General features: G+C 36.7%; 1 non-coding gene across 1 annotated transcript; it reads left to right on the top strand.

The window, feature by feature from the left end:
• Positions 1-11,823: 11,823 nt before the first annotated feature.
• Positions 11,824-11,925, top strand: LOC116594596. The gene has a single exon (XR_004287308.1). It is a non-coding gene; the product is annotated as a U6 spliceosomal RNA (small nuclear RNA).
• Positions 11,926-17,632: the final 5,707 nt, after the last annotated feature.

The following is a 17,632-nucleotide window of genomic DNA, read 5'->3' as shown; positions in this document are numbered from 1 at the left end:
TGGTCATAGTTGAACATCCAAGAGCATAACGAAGAGTCATATGCTTCCATATCACAAGCTCGAAGTGGGATTTATTGTCTTAAAACCAAAATTTTATTATTGCCCTTCAAAGTGATAGGGTTACCATGAACTGGTACCAGAAGCAGGATCCAGAGAATATCTGTCATTTAGATATATATTTATATTTATTTTTAACACTATTGCAAAAAGCCCATCCCTCCTGAAGACATTAAATACTGGGCCATTTCCTAACCCAAGAATACATGGCAGTTGATATTTATCATGGTGTTCAATAGGCGTGTTTTTAAATGTAAATTTTTCTCTGTTCTTTGCCTGGTTGTTGGGGGGTTTGCCCATCTGCTAGTCATTTGCTGCCAGTCTGAGGCTTGTTTTTGATGATTGATTCCGAGCTAAATAAACAGGTTTCTTCTCTCTCATCCATCTATTGCCCAGTCTGTCTTATGCTCATTAATTCTGTGGCCCAGTGACCTTTGAGCAGATCAATCTTTCCTTCCAAGACATTCAGTTACAAAATTTAAAATCTATATTATATATTTTGGGTCAAGATAAAGTTTTCTAAAAAGTGCTTGTGAACTGTTTTCTCACTAGAATAGAAAAAGGGCTGTGATTTTCTACATGGTGCAGAGACATGAGAATCTAGGGATATTTTCCTCTGCTAGTTCTAGAGAAAAGGGCTGAAGACTGAGGGTTTCTTTTGTCTCACTAGGATCACACACATATAGCTAATGGCCTGAGGCCCTGGTACATTTCAGGGAGCTCTCCAGCCTTCTCTTGAACTAATTCCTTCCAGAGCCTCTGTTCAAGTGTGACTCATCACTTTACAAAGCCACTGCCTCTATGTCCTCCTCCTGCCAGATGTGGAGGGCATGTCTTTCCCATTGGATTCCTGCCATTTCTTTCATACATTTGACGTAATCTTCTTTCTCATTGTTTTTGTGCATCAGATTGTGCAAAGCTGCAGACAAAAAAAGTAGAGAAAACCTAAAAACCTGCAAAAATGACTCCGATGAAAGGCCGTCGGTTATCCTGGGGTGTTCTTCGACTATGAAAAATCTTCACCAGTTTGAATATGGAGTTTTAATTTCATTCTGTTTGTGTGTGTGTGTTTGGTGGGAAAGTGGGGTATTTTAAGACTTTATATGATTGAGGAAAGTCAGAGAGATTAGAGGAGACATAAAAATATAACTAGCTTGAAGAAGTTAAAACAATTTTTTAAATAAAGAAAAAAAGAACACTTGTAGTCAAATTGATCATCTGAGCAGACACTAGACCTTACTAGAGATTTCATGGTAACAGAAGTATTCATCACATCCTGCCCCTGCCTGGACCTTCCTCCATTAATTATCCCCTCTCTTCTCAGTACTGTCAACCTTTTCCTTTCCGCTGGCTTCATTCCCGTAGGCTAGAAACATGCTCAAGTCTCTCCCATCTTGGGAATAAATACTTCCTTAACTGTCTCCACTCCAGCTACCACATTTTCTGCTGTAAGATTTTTTTTTGTTTTGTTTTCATTCAACTTCTAGAACAAGCAATCTACGTGAACGGTCTCATAATATTGAACTTTTTCCCTTGTTGATTACAAACTCTCTATCCCTACATTATCGCATGCTAGAGTGAGTATCGATGTTACTAATTCCAACTTTATGAGTCTTCTTGGATATAAGTGACTGAAACCTTATGTCAGTCTGGGCCTAGCCAAAAGAGAAGTTAATTTTATTATTGTGGTTATTGTTGTTTAGCTCCTTTACCAAAAAAGTACATAGTCAGAGCTAACTTTAGGTACAGAGGACCGAGGACTTACTGTCACTTTCCCGACTCTGCCTCTTATTTTAGCTTTACTTCTTGGCCAGTTCATGCTTCGCGGTGGCAAACAGTGACAAAGATCTCTAGATTCACCTTCTTGGGGCTCCAAATGTGGCAGAAAAAGAAAGTTTGTTTGACCAGATCTCAGGGTTAACTTTGGTCAGCATGAGTCATGTACCAACTGTTAAGCGAAGCAGTCCAAGGGGCTGTGACCCTCTGACTGGTAAAGGCTTGTGTGTTCTTCCGAATCGAGTAGGGCTTTGAATTTCAGCTCTCAAGAGTGTTTATTCTTAGTAACAATACCACCTACCACATCCCATCCTCTTCAGTGAACATCAGTTCCTTACAACAGCCATGCAAGCTATGTATGAAACGTTATGAGGGTGACTGATGTTTGAATAACTTCATTGGCCCAGCTCTAAAAATTAACAAAAAGGATTTGGGATCTAAACTCAACTTTGTTGGGTTTCAAAATTGTGCTCTTCCCAGTGCATCATACCTAAGTACTCCACCCGAAGCCCTCATCACAGAGCCAGGATGTGCTTAAATAATGTCAGTTAATTTTCTTTTCTCTGCCCACGCAGTTCAGAGCATGTCATAATTCTTTAATATTTCATCTTGAGTCCCCTCCATAACCTGGGTCCTTCCTACTTTTTATAGTTTCCTCTCTGACCATGTTCCCCATGTTGTTCTGAACCATTTATTCTCCCCTCAACATACCAGGTTTCTCTTATTTGTCTGAAATTTTGAATATGAAATGTATTTATTCCATCTGGCTCCCATTCCCTATGGCAAACCATTCATTTTTCAACTCTGACCTCAAGCATTGACTTTTTTTCTGTGTCCCTCTGCTGTTCATACATGCCTCCATAATGGAAATGAGCAGAGTGTAGTGGTTCCTATATGATCTGCCCACTGTGCTGGGAAATCTCCAAGCCCAGGCCATGGATCAGATCACTTTCTTTTCCCATTCCCAGGGACACACTGCAGGTACTATATAAATGTTTGTTGAATGAATAAATTTACATACAAAGAGATGAATTCATTTTTCCCAAAATGGCCCAAGCTCCCTTTCCCAGCATAAACTTTGTTGGATACAAGCAGCAACAAGACAAAGTGACAGAAAGAGAGAGAAGGAGGGAGAGGAACACCGCTGAACACTGCCAAAAAACCTCCTGCCGTACGGAGGAACTACAGAGAAAATCTTTTCTTACGTTTTATATAATTAAATCATCACTGATATACAACCAGTTGTTATAAGGAAGTAGAGAATTTCAGCTGCTTGCCTTCTAAAACAATTCTCAAAAGCTCCTTGAATTACCTTCACTTCATGCTCATTCCTCTATCCTTTTTTTTTTTTTTTAAAGTGTTTTAACTGCTCTGGTCTCTAGGTCTTCATCACCCTAGACTGCAGAACTGTCTCTCCCCACTCTCTTTAATCTGCATGGGCCTCTCTGCAAGCCACCTTTTTAATAAAACAAGAAATCCTACAGGTTTCTATTTTCTGCAGTACAAACTCCAGACTGCATGCACCCCCTTATTTCAAGTCTCTTCCTTTTCTTGTGCTACTGCTTCTATATGGAGTCCTCTTCTCGCTTTGTCCACTTGGTGAGTACAAGGTCATAATTATCGCAACCATCATTTTATCTATGAGGACCTGTCAGATCTCCCCACATAGAACTAAACTGCTTCTTTCTTTTACCCTAAAGGAACATAATTTTATCAAAAAGTCTACAATACTTAATTTTTTGTATTTATGCATTTTTATCTTTCCCACTAGATGATAAAGCCCTTTTTAACAGGAACTGTGTCTTATTTATCTTGTTCCCTGGTACCTAGCCCAGTGCACAGAACATAAATGTTTGGTGGTTCGGATGAAAAGAAGGAAGAAAGAAAAAAAAAAGAAATACAGAAAGAATTGTCTACTTTCACTTTTGTTTCAGGCCTCTGAGATTCCAATCCCTAGAGAGAAACATTTCCAATGGAATAAAGGGGAACTGACTTGCTTATATCTAAATTACTTTTGCCAACAATAGCTTTTGTTGCACTACAGGGAAGTATATATATTCATGGATTCTTTGGTCTTGAGTCTCACTTGTCAGACTTGAATTCTCCCAGGAATTGCCTTTTCCTTATTTTGAAAACCCATTAAAAATTGGGGAATTGGGGCCCCTGGGTGGCTCAGTGGGTTAAGCCTCTGCCTTCGACTGAAGTCATGATCTCAGGGTGCAGGGACTGAGCCCTGCATTGGGCTCTCTGCTCAGCTGGGAGCCTTCTCCCCCCACCACCTCTTTGCCTACTTGTGATCTCTCTCTGTCAAATAAATAAATAAAAATCTTAAAAAAAAATTATCTCTCTCCCTCTTTAAAAATACTAACTACATAAATAAAATGAAAAACTGAGACTTAACTTTAAAAAAAATTGTTGGGGAATAAAATCCAAAAAAGACAATATTCTTACTCTATGTGCTAAAATAAATAAATAAGCAAATATGAATATGAATTATCTCTGTTAACTACATATTTCTTTCCCCAATAAGTTGACTCGATTTTTAATGAGAAACAAATGGAAACATATCAAAAATATTTTGTCTTAAAATCAATACAAATTATTTTACTGTTTCTTCAGTGTGTATTTTGTCTCTGCCTAAACTAGTAGACAATACTGAATTCTTCTTCTTCTTCTTCTTCTTTTTTTTTTTTCCCCTAGAAAATCGTTTCTCTTTTAGCATCTGTGATGTTACTTTGCTGGTTGATGAAAAACTGTCCAAGATCGTTGGGGGATGCCTGTGAGGACTGACTCTATTCCTCCTGGCCTGAAGAATTTCATTGGACCACTGACGCTAGGCTCAGAGACTCTGGGACCAGAGATATGAGGGATGAGGTCAATTCCTCTGGATGTTTTCACAGGGAAGTAGACCCCTACTCAGATACTGAATCCTAGAACACCAAAAGGTCACCCAGATATTTGGGGATTAAGAACCAGAGCACTGAACAAAATCTTATTCCTTCTTTTATTTTTTATTTTTTGGATGATAGATCATAAGGAAACCATATAAGTTCACTGTTTCATCACTTGGAAAGTAGATTTAATACATATTCAATAAATTGAATGATGGTTTATTATATATTTTTCATACTTGTTTATGTTATATTTTAAAAATATGGTGCTCCTTAGAAGCGAATTTGTTAGTTTGACATATTTCTATATATCTTTAAAAGGAGACATTCTGAGATGAAGCATATATATTTCATGTACCTAAACACATATATAAATACATAAATTATTATGTATGGACCTATAGTATTCATCAGAACATGTATTTAAAAACTACGTTTTCTGAATCAGTTTTCAAAATGATCAAAAGATATGTAATATCTATGTGATAATGCTATATATATGTGTATACACACACACACACACACCTATGTATGCCCAAATGATCATAGGATAGTTTTAAAATGTAGCATCCAGGGGCACCTGGGTGGCTCAGTGGGTTAAAGCCTCTGCCTTCATCTCAAGTCCTGATCCCAGGGTCCTTGGATGGAGCCTCACCTTGGGCTCTCTACTCATCAGGGAGCCTGCTTCCCCCTACTCCTGCCTGCCTCTCTGCCTACTTGTGATCTCTGTCTGTCAAATATAAATAAAATGCTTAAAAAAATGTAGCATCCAAAATATATCAGATGTTATCATTATTAAAAATGTTCATTATGTATAAATGCTTCAAAACAGAAAATTAGAAATAATTGTCTTGGAAGCCCTTCTAATCACTTCCAGTTTGGCACTGCCCCATTCAAATAAATTTTTGCTTAAATTCTTAAAACTTGAAAAAAAGGAAATACTTAGTGTAAGGGCCTACTTAGAGCGAGCCATTTTGTTGTTTATGCAGTAAACTTATATTGAACCTGCCCCTTCCCCCCAAGAGGAAGGCGCTTAGAAACAGAATTGGTGAAATATGGCCAAATAGCCCCAATAACGGAGCACAGATACCAGGACATGTCAGGCTAGGCAAAAATAATGGAGCCCAGATACAAGGACGTGTCCGGCCAGGTGGAAACGTCCAATCATTGAAAGCGCACGTATTACCTCCCTACCCACCAAGGACATGTTCGGCCAGGTGGAGACATCTAATCAGGAAAGCACCTCCCTAACCACCCAAGAATGTGGGTCTTGCCTTTTGGGTGCCAATTCTGACCAGAGTGATAGGCTAGTTCAAATAGCTACTATAGGGTGAATTGTAATTCAGTTGGCCATCTGTGTGTGGCCAGGCTCAACCACATGACCTTTGTGCTATAAAAGTTAGTCTGTGAGGCTGGGAGGGGTTGCCTCTTTGCAAGAGATGGCCCTGGCCGGTCAGTTTGACTCTCCATGCTTGGTGCGAAATAAAGCCCTGCTTAACTTTCACTTTGTATCAGTCTCATCCTTTTGTCTATGGACCCTTTCACTTAGCTCTTTTTTTGTGTGCAAAATGCTAATACACATTCATTTCAATTTTCTTAATTTTAGAAGTAATGCTTCTCACTCACCAGTTTTCTTACGACTGAAACATTGGAGAAATATCATGAAATAATTCGTTTAAACAGACTATTTGGTATTCTGTAGACTGAGAAGTCAGTGAAACTGAATTTAAACATTTTGAAACCTTTCTTCTGTCAAGCTGATTTACCACTGAGACTTTCTGGGTTCTTATCTCTCAGATCTATCTCCTCCAGCAAAACAAGTCCTTTGATTTAGCACCAATAGTTGTACGTGTAACTGTAAGATTTCTTTTAAAAGTGCTTCCAAACACAGTTAATCTTAAATTTTACTTTTCATGCAGTTAATATCAAACGCTAACAAAAGAGATTGCTTTACCCTGGAAGTTCTTGACCTGAGACTCTACTTGGTAACTTTGAGTACAATTAAGTAATTGTCTCTTCAATTTCACATGCTCAAAGAAAAAGTGCAGACCGGAAGAATTATCTATGTGAAATTAGAGCTAGATTTCACATTGAAGCATTGCTAGTTTCCTGTGAAAATCCACTTCTCAAATGATTGTAACAACAACGTACAAATCCACACATTAATACGAGTACCCACAGAAATGAATATCCGCCAACAGGACACTTTCCCAATTTAGTTTTAAAGGAGCCATGGGGAATACTTTGTAGGCTCAGGAGTGAAGGCAATAGACAGGCCACTTTACTATTTGGGAACAGGTACCACGTATTCTGAAATGGCAGCATTTTCACGATTTCAGCAAAGACAAAGTATGCCCTATGTGTATCACATGGGGCCTTGGAGTAAAGCCAAAGTCCACAGCGCTGGAGTTCTGAGGGTTAAATCATCATATACTATCAACCAGAACAACACAGCAATTCAAATCGTTTGCCCCCAAAGCAACTTTGAAATAAACTCAAGGAAAGCTGGTTAGAACAAGTCTACCCCTGTTTTTAGGAAGTTAAAAAAAGTGGAAATTTAGTTTTTCAGAGCCACTCAGAAGTATACATGTAAACAAATGTAGTGTCTAATTATTAGAAATAAGTTTCTTTAATAATAGGTCCTTTACGTTCTCTTAAGGCAGGTTTTCTGCCATATATTTAGAACACTTATTGCTAACCTGGAAAAAAGCAACATAACAAATCATCCAAGTGAGTCAGTCCTTAACTCCAAAAGAAGCTGCATGCTATAAGCATCAGTTAGTATTTTTTAGATACTTCATAAATTTCAATTTATACTTAAAGAGAAGTCAGTCTTGCCCAGAAAGTCTGAGAAATCCTGGCTTATTAACTATTTTTTTAAGTCACTTAATGGGGAGCAACTGGAACAGACTACACAGGGCTGATGGTAATCAAATAAGTACACCTATTAAAAATCCATGTACCCCTGGCTCTGAGGGATTTTGGAATTCATCAGTGAAATCCCTTTTAACAACTACATTTGATTCCCCACAATCATTCATGCTCACAAACATCCAAACCAAAAGTGGACAAATATTTTCATCCTGTATTAAGCGAGATTATAAAGGCCTGGGCATGATAATGAAGTGAGAAACATTTGCTGGCATACCGCGGTGGTGTAAAAATAGTAATAACCTTGGACAAGAGAAAGCTGGGTCCACTCAGAGTCACTTTCTGAACTAGAAATGAAATCAATATCTGCAAAATCTGAAGAAGATACAACCTAAAGTGATATTTACCTTGAAATTTATAAAACAGAAAACATTTCTTGTAAGAAGACTTTAATCTTTTCAAATGCATAATGGTATCATATTTGCCACTGAGGTCATGTTGAAATATTAAGCTCTGCTTTGCTTAATTGCACAAACTGTACTTCTGAAAGAGGTAAATGTTACAAATATTTGTTGAAATCAGTTGAAATATGTGGTATTTAACCAGTTTAAACTAATTAGCCACTAAGTCATAACCAATCCCATTTATCTTATTTCTCTGGGGAAAAACGACATTGTAATAAAACTGGAAGGATGATCATACAACCTATACTGCTGTCTTTAAAACCACCTACTCATCCACAGGGCCATAACCAGGGGCTTTGCACTTTGGTAAGTAACATGGTAATTCTTACAGGCTTTTTGGATAATAAATTCTGGGAGTCAGTGAGAAGACGATTTTTACTTTATGCTGCTTGAACTGCAGAACAGATACAGAAAACCACTTCATTCATTATAGTGATGGAATGCAAATAGAGCCCAGTGGTCTAAGAGCTGCAGGGCTGAGACCACAAAGACACTTATGTTTAGCTTCAATGCCTTTTGGCGATTACACTTGAAACTAAGTACTGATACAATATTTAGCAATTCTGTTATATTATCTGAAATAATGGCTATTTGTACATAGACAACTGCTTAACGTCCTGTTTCACAGTCCTTAAAAAAAAAAATATCAAAGCTTATTTACTGGAATATAATCAAGGATCCTATAATTCAAAGACAGTTAATCCTAATTTTGCAGGTGCCCTTATTGACAATTAGCAGTGAACGTGAAAAAGCTGTTAAACCCTTGAACTGCCAGATTCTTTAATTTCATTAATTATGTGATGTAAAGATAAATTAGAAATTTTATATATATATTTATATGTGTATATATATATATAAAGTGTATTGAGATTCTCATAAGAAACTATGTAAAATGCTATGGAAATCAAGGATAAGAAAATGTTTATTTAGACAAAGACACATTGACAGAAATACTTTTTAAAACAATCGATATACCCCTCTTCCCAAATGAACTATATACTTTAACCAAATAAAGTATGTTTTCAACAGAAATATGGAAAAAGTTTAAGGTTTTGATATTGGTGTCATCACCTTATTTTCTTTAATGGTATGTGATACAAATAAAGAACACAGGGGGATAAATGCCTGACTTTTGAAAATTCAAAAAAAAATTGCTGAGTTAAATTAAAGAAACCCTAAATAATCAGATAGATATACCTAGTTCATGAGTCAGGAAGCATGACATTATTAACATCACTTCTCCCCAAATTGATCTATAATCCCAAGCAATCATATCAAAATCTCAACAGGATTTTCCTTTTGGTTTTGTTTTTGTTTTGGCTAGGATTTGACAAACATTGAAAGTTCACATGGAAATATAAAGAACATAAAATAGCCAAAAATATTTAAAAACAACAAAATTGGAGTGTTCATACTACTTGATTCCAAAACATATTGTAAAGCTGTGTACTCTAAGGTAGTGTGACATTGGGACCAAGAGAGACAAATATATCAATGGAGCAGAATAAGCTGTTCAGAAACAGGCCCCCACTTACACAAACAAATGGTTTTTGACAAAGCTGCAAAGGCAATTCAAGGCAGAAAGAATAAGCTTTCAACCAAAGGTGCTTAGAAATCCAAACCAAGGGTGTTTGGAAATCCAGATGCAAGAAAATGAACCTAGATACACATTTAGTGCCGTGTAAGAAAAATACTCAAAATAGATCATAGATTTGAATGTAAAAATCTAAAACTATGAAATTTCTAAAAAAAAAAAAAAAAGAGAAGCCTTTATCACCTTGGGTTGTCAAAGATTACTTAGGACACCAAAAACATGATCCATATAAGAAAAAAATGATACTCTGGGCCCAAAATTAGAAACTTCTGTTCTTCAAAAGTCACTTCTAGGATAATAAACAGATAAGCCACACTGGTGGAAAATGTTTGCCAAGTATGTAGCTCATAAAGGATTTATATAAAGTGCTCTCAAAATTGAATTAAAAGAGAAAAAAAAATGGGCCAAATACTGAACATACACTTCACCAAGGAAGAAATAGTGAGTGATATGGTTGGTGAATTATGACTTTGCAAATTTATCCATGTCCTAATCAACAAAAACAAAACAAAACAAAACAAAAAACCCCAAAACTGTAGATGTGAGGTAAATTAAGGATTTTGAGGTGAGATTATTCTGGATTATATGAGTGGATCCTAAATGTAATCACCTATTCTTTATAAGATGAAAGTATTTGGAAGCTTTGGCAATAGAAGAGAAGGCCATGTAATGGAAAAGAGGGAAACAGTCAGAGAGAGATGATGTTATGCCACTACTGGCTTTGAAGATGGAGGAGAGTGAAGGATCATGAGCCAAAGAATTCAAGAAGTTCAGCTATAGATCCTGGAAAGAACAAGGAACAGGATTTTCTGTTAGCACCTTGATTTTAGCTGACTAAAACTGATTTCAGACATCTAGATTCCAAAACTGGGAGGGAATAACCTTCTGTTGTTTCAAGACAGGTTTGTGGTAATATATTACAGCAGCCAGAGGAGACTAATACAGATGGCTTAAAAGCACCTGAAAAGATGCCCAACATCATTAGCCATGAGGAAAATAATTAACAAACCAACTATAACAAGTGTTGGTCAGAATGTGAAGGAACTAGAACTGACACACCAATGGTGGGAATAGGAAATGGTTCCACCGCTTTCGAAGACAGTTTAGCAGTTTCTTAAAAATTTCATCAACACGGACCATATGGTGCAGTCATTCCAATCCTAGGTATTTATTCAAGAGAAAAGTTAACCTGTATACAAAGATTTGCATGTGAATGTTTATAGCAACTTTATTTGTAGTAGCTAAAAACTGGCAATGGCCCAAACATCCATAAAGAAGTAAACGGATAAACAAATGGTGGTATACCCATACAATGGACTGAAACTCAGAAATAAGAAAAAAGGAATGTATGATATGTGAAAAGTAGGGGTGAATATCAAAATAATAATCCCAAAAGAAAGAGGTCAGACCAAATAAAGAGTGTACGTACTATAAGATTCCATTTCTATAAAACTGTATAAAATGAAGACTAATCAACAGTGAAAGAAAGCAAGTAAGTGGCTTCCTGGGAAGAGGACATAGGAAGGATAGAAGGGAGGGACTCAAAGGAGCATGAACAAACTTTGGGGATGACAGATGGTTTCACAGTTGTATACGCAAGTCAAAAATTACCAAATTGTACCCATATCTAGTTCATTGTATATCAGTGATGCTCCAATCAAACTATTAGTGATAAATAAATAACATATTTTTGATGATCTATTTTCACTCCAGGAGCTGGACCTAAATGTCAAATTCATAGGCTATTAATCTTGAGGCATTTGTTTTTTCAGAGTATATGACACCAAAAGCTTTTAGATGCCTCAACTTGTTTACTCGTTTGATTTGCAGTCAAGTTTCATATTATATTATATATTATGTCTTAGTAAACTCTTCTTCTACTATGAAATAGTACCCTGTAGGTAACATCTATTAATTAACAAGCAGTGTTTGGTTTTCTGATTCAATAAAACTACCTCAAGGAGAAACAAATGGTTCAGTTCAACAGAAAAAGAAAATATAAGTTATACTATCTACAAAATGTCTAGAATGAGTAATTGGTTGAACTACAGTAAAGAAAACAGTTAAGGTCTAAGGAAAATTAATATGAAATATAATCATAGGAAATATTTGTGCAGACAAGAATGAGTCACCTAATTTCTATTCCATTCTCAATTCTGTTATTACATGCTTGCTTCAGCAGCACACATACTAAAACTGGAACAATACAGAGAAAATTAGCATGCTTCTGTGCAAGGATGACATACAGGTTCATGAAGCATTCCATTTAAAAAAAAATTAAAATAACTTCTAGTATGTCTATGCTCTCTTCATCTTTTAAGTTATTTATAAAACACATTTATGGGGATACCTGGGTGGTACAGTCAGTTAAACATCTGCCTTTAGTTCAGGTCACAATCCCAAGACCCTGGGATCAAGCCCCATGTCAGGCTCCCTGCTCAGTGGGGAGTCTGCTTCTCCCTCTCCTTCACCTCCTCCCCCAACTCATGCTCTCTCTCTCAAATAAATAAAATCTTTTAAAAAACCACATTTATGGAGTACCAACATATATTTTAACACACTGTTCAATTTCTAAGTACTTAAAGAGAAATAAGAAAGTCCCTGCCCTAAGGAAGCTGACAGGTTAGGAGGTGAGCTCAACAATTTAAGAAAATAGGAAAAAAAAAAAAAAAAGGAAACTAGACCATAAATTAATGCTATGACTATGACACTTACGTAAAAGGACTTGATGATAAGGGAATCATGAATGGATAATAAAGACGGGAATCATGATTAAAGCACACCTTTGGCTTAATTTAAACAAAACTGAATTTTCTTGATTGTACCAGATAATAATAAAATAGAATATTAAAAGGACCACTTCTCTATTTCCTCCCTCTATCTTTCAGTTTCATATGTACAAGTGTTTTGTCTACTGCAGGTGGAATTAGGATGCCTGATTGATGTGGCCAAGTTGTGGCTTCCCATTGTTGTAAAAAGCTGCTGGGTTATAAACCAAATCTACACGGTTCAAAAACATTCTTTTATAACAAATACTGAGCATGCATTTCAAACATTTAAACCATTTATGCAGATCCACTTTTCAAACAGCAAACAATAGCAATGTTCACTACACCATGAAGAGAGCCCAAAAGAATTCTCATTTTGAATTTCCTTTGTTGAAATATTTCACCAAACACAATTCCAACCATAACTTCAATATCATTTATAATGTGCAAACCTACTACTGAATTATAGAAATCATTACCAGATTTCCTACCAAGAATTTAAAAAATCTTCAAGGCACTTTCCCACAGGAACAACGTAAAATGGTGGCCGCCTAACTGAAGCTGAACTAATGTGTCCCTTGTCAGAAAATTCCAATAACCCAAACCCAAAAACTGAGATTCATTTCAATCTGGTGGCTAAAAATCCTGACGTAAAATTCCTGAACTGCCAGCAGCCATACTTCCCACCATGAGAATAAGAATCTTGACAGAATCCTGACATGTTGAGAGAGACAGAGCCCTGAGGTGGAAGGAAAGACATTCCTATTTCTTGTTAATAAGAGAACTGCCCTGTGGTCTTGACGGTCTTCTTAAAACAAAGTTGCCAAAACTTTCTTGGATTCCAAGAGCTTAAAGCTTTTGGCTTAAGCTAGTTTGAGTTATAATTTTTAAAAAATTGCAAAATTTTTGCAAAATCAAAAAGAAACACCATGAAAGATAAGAATATATTAATAATCATTCTTTCTCTAAGGTATAAATAATCACATAGCTACAATAATTAAAGCAATAGGATTCTAAGGATGGAATATAGAAACAGATTAATATAAGAGTATTCAAAACCAGAATTATACCAACTATATATCCATGAGATATATATTTATCTTTAAAAAATGCTACTGGGCCAAGGGTTTCCCCCTAATTGGAAATAGGTATGTTCAGATATGTTCTTGACAGCTGACACTAAAAATAAATTTCAGATGTATTAAAAGTTTTACCTGTGAAAAGTGAATATAAAAGTACCAGAAAGGGACAGCCGGGTGGCTCAATCAGTTAAGCGTCTGCCTTCAGCTCAGGTTATGATCCCAGGGTCCTTGGATGGAGCCCCGCATTGGCTCCTTGCTCAGCCATTAGACTGCTTTTCTCTCTCCCTCCCCTTGCTGCTCCCCCTGCTTGTGCACTAGCTCTTTCTCTCCCTCTCTGAAAAATAAATAAATAAAATCTTTAAAAAAAAAAAGAGTACTAGAAAGAAATTTATCTGGTTACTCATGTGAGAATGTGGCATGCCCTTTTAAACATAAGACTACAGCTTTAAGTAAGAAAGGAAGATAGACTTGAATTTGAAAAATTCAAATTTTGAAAAGTTGACTTAAAATAAAAACTTTTATATGAAAAAATGGCAAAAATGATAACATAAGTCAACTGAGACAAAGACTTAATGTCCTTGATATATAAAATGCTTTTTTAAAAAAAGGACAAAAATACATACAGAAAAATGGACTAAGAACACAAGGATATAATTTTACCAAAAAAAAAAAAAAAAGAAAGAAAGAAAGAAAAGAAAAAGAATCCATAATAAACACATGGCAAAATAGTCAACTTCATTTTAAAAGGGAATATAATTTTCAACTGTGAGACTGACAGAGATGAATAAATGACTAAGACAGTATTGGTGAGAGTACAGTACATTTTTACATGCTTTTAACTTAGATATAAATTACATAGCTCTCCTGGAGAACAATTTGGTAACTTAAAACTTAAAATATAGACTTTCTCACTCACTACTCTACTTCTAAGAACTTAATATAAAGAAATAATTGAGTAAGTCTATAGGTGTAAAAGGACTAGGAGATGCACCAAAAACTTTAATACAGAATCAAATAATATAATAAGTGCTCAAATGCAGAGGACTTGTTAATTATGACAAAAACCTATAGTGGCATACAAGGAGTCATTAAAAGTGATAATTTAAATACATTTATTGACATAGGAATAGATAAATTATATGTTATTAACTAAACATGGAAATTTATAAAACCATACTATTTCTTAGATGTATACACATATGTATATGTGATATTCTATATCCTAAGAATGGAAAGCAGCAGGGAAAACTCCTTTTCAGGATATGAGCTACATGGCAAATATCCAAGCAGTCTCCGTCTCTGCTTACAGCGTATGCTAATAGTTTTACTGTTAACTTTTTTCTACAAAGAATAGTGTACCTGTTTATTCCTCTTAATTCTGATGAATTAGTTGCTGACCTGTGTTAAAGAGATGTTAAGCCCTGTGTTAAAATTAAGACTCTAGAGAAATGCTGTATCTTGAATGTGAGAATGGCGAGCCTTTTCTATATTATCCCATCAGCTCTGACAGGCTCTGTTAAGTCTCAGACTCAAGTTTTTCCAAGTCAGCTAAGAGGATTAAAATATGGACACAGAAACATTAGCACCAAGATCTGAGTTTCAGCATCACGCAGGACCAAGAATCATGGGCTCATACACAGCGACTCACTGCTACCATTTGCTTTTTACCCCCGATCAGGAGGAAATAGAAGGTGCCACTCCACAAACAACTGCCATGCTCCCTTTAACACTGCAACTAAAATCTGAGAAACTAGGTGGCTTTGAGACTTGTGGCAGAGGTAGACAATATTCCTCATCCCTCTTTTCCTCATTACCTTCCATCCTGTAAATCTCTGTTTCTCTGTCTTCTCCAGGTTTCTAATACCCATACATCCTTTGCCCTGACCCAAATTTCTACTCCATTACTTCTCCTAGATCCTTGATTTTATCCTCTTGAACTCGTGGGGAAAAAAGTTCCTATCTTCACTAAACCTTTTCTTCCTTTTCTCAGCAGAAACCATTCTCTGCTCAGCAACTGTGACAGAAGCGATCTCCTTCAAGGAAGAGCTTACTCACCAGCTGAAGGGAGAATGGTAAGTCACCATCTACAGGAGTCAACTCCTTCCGGGTTGGCCACAGCTGAAGAGAGTCTCCTTGTCTAACGTCACACTTGTCTTGGGGGCCACCTGCTCACCGAGTGAGATAAGGTCAGCCATTTTAACCCAAATATGGGACACGCTGGTGTGCTATCCTCATTCAAGTGCTCCCTGCAGAGTTGGTAAGATTGTGTCTGCTCTCCCTTGCAATTTAACTTCTACCTTTGTCAAATTTGATTTCTTCCCTCCTTCCTTTCACAGGTGTTAATTCCTAACAAACAATTTACCTTTTGAACTCCATTCAGTGTCTGCTTCCAGAAACATAACCTATGCTCACTGGTATTAGTAGTGCTCCAACAAGCCATCAATAAAACAGGACTTGGGAGCTGATCATTCATCACCTGGCTGACAATGAGGAGCCCTGATGGCAGATGGAACACAGCTCTTGGCCCAAAATGGGCTTTCAATTGTTAAAACTGTCACTGCTAGTGAACTGGAAGGGTACCAGTGAAATGGGCAGTGAATCTGGTGAGACTATATTTATGCTCATGGACAGTGATGAATGTCCTGGTCAGTTGTTCAGAGGAAAAGACAAGAAATTCAGGAGGAGAAGCTGTCCTGTTTGGCAGGCGTCGTTTCTCCTGATCATTAGGAGAAGAAACGTTCCTATACATAGCTGCCAGTAGAGTGGATTCCATGCATGAAATCTAGATGATCCTCATTGTGTCTTGTTGTACTTCTCTGCCCAGTTTTGAATGTAAATAAATAAATACAGTCACCCCAACCTGAGAAGAAATAGTTAACAAGAGGCTCAGGCCCTGGAGATCAGTAGGGCTTGGGTCATGCCACCAAGTGAGCCAGCAAGAACAAGTTGAGACAAGTCATTATGGTTCCTGGAATACACAGGAATCATGGTGGGGGTCTTGCTCCAAACTGAGTCACAATTTCACAATGCCTAGTTCTGAATTGGTTATTACATAGGGAAAACTATACATATAGCATTCTAAGGATTTACTAAATTGAGGAAATAGTAAACATTTCCTCATATCATCATTAGAAATTGCTTTACAGACTAAATACAACAACCTCCCAAATTCCTGAGAAATAATTTTTCTTCTACAAGGAGAGAAGTTGATAGTGAATGTGCTGAAACATTTGTCTTTCTCATTTGAGAGTCAAGATCTGTTGGAGTTTGGACTTCTACAGTAGGGTTTTCTTCAATTTCAAGTTTTGGAATGTTCAAAGTACTGTCTAACACTGGAGAATCTATGGAAGTTATTGTCCCAGGGTTGGTAGAACAATGACTCTGAGCCATGGTTAGGGTAAGTTGTTAAAATGGAATATGGATGTTAAGTCCTCAGCCAAAGATGCCTCTTGGTGATCTCTCTAAACTTTTCTGCTTCTCTGGAGCTGAGATAATCTTTTCTTTGGGAAGAGAGAATGTAAAAGAAAAGGCCCACTCTCCAGATAGTGTCATTTGAACATATAAGCTAAGTATATAGCACCTTTGTTCTCCTCGGTGGGCTGTTGGTCTCTAAAGCAATAGATGATCTCCATTTCCCTGCCAGATGGGGGGCCCAAGCAGCCGCCTCAGGTCAAGTATGACCCAACACATCAGTTAATAGTCTGAACGTGGCCACAGTACATTTGATCCAGCCACCATCTTTTTCACTATATCTTGATATTTCTCTCCACTCTAATGCCACCACATCTACATTTGCAATTGAAAATTGAGGTAAAATACAGAATTTCTTTGTTAGTTTTATCTTTCTAATGCAGAGAAAGCATCTTCATTTCTTTGATATTGTTTTAAGTCATAATCACATCTACTAGATTTCTCAGCCTTGTGTCATCCATAAATCTTAACATAGATATTTTCTGTAAAGAAAGATTTACAAGAAGCTTGCCTAGAGGAAGTGAGATGCTCCAGATGACCTCTGAAAGTCCCTGCCAGGCTTATGTTTTGAATTTTCCATAACATTTCATTATGTAAAACAGACCCATTAGCTGTGTTTACTCAGGCACATGGAAGAAGATTAGACAATTACCTAAAA

The sequence above is a fragment of the Mustela erminea genome, chromosome 6, assembly GCF_009829155.1.
Source record: "Mustela erminea isolate mMusErm1 chromosome 6, mMusErm1.Pri, whole genome shotgun sequence".
In the NCBI taxonomy this organism is placed as follows: Eukaryota; Metazoa; Chordata; class Mammalia; order Carnivora; family Mustelidae; genus Mustela; species Mustela erminea.
This window is presented reverse-complemented; position numbering and strand designations above follow the sequence as displayed.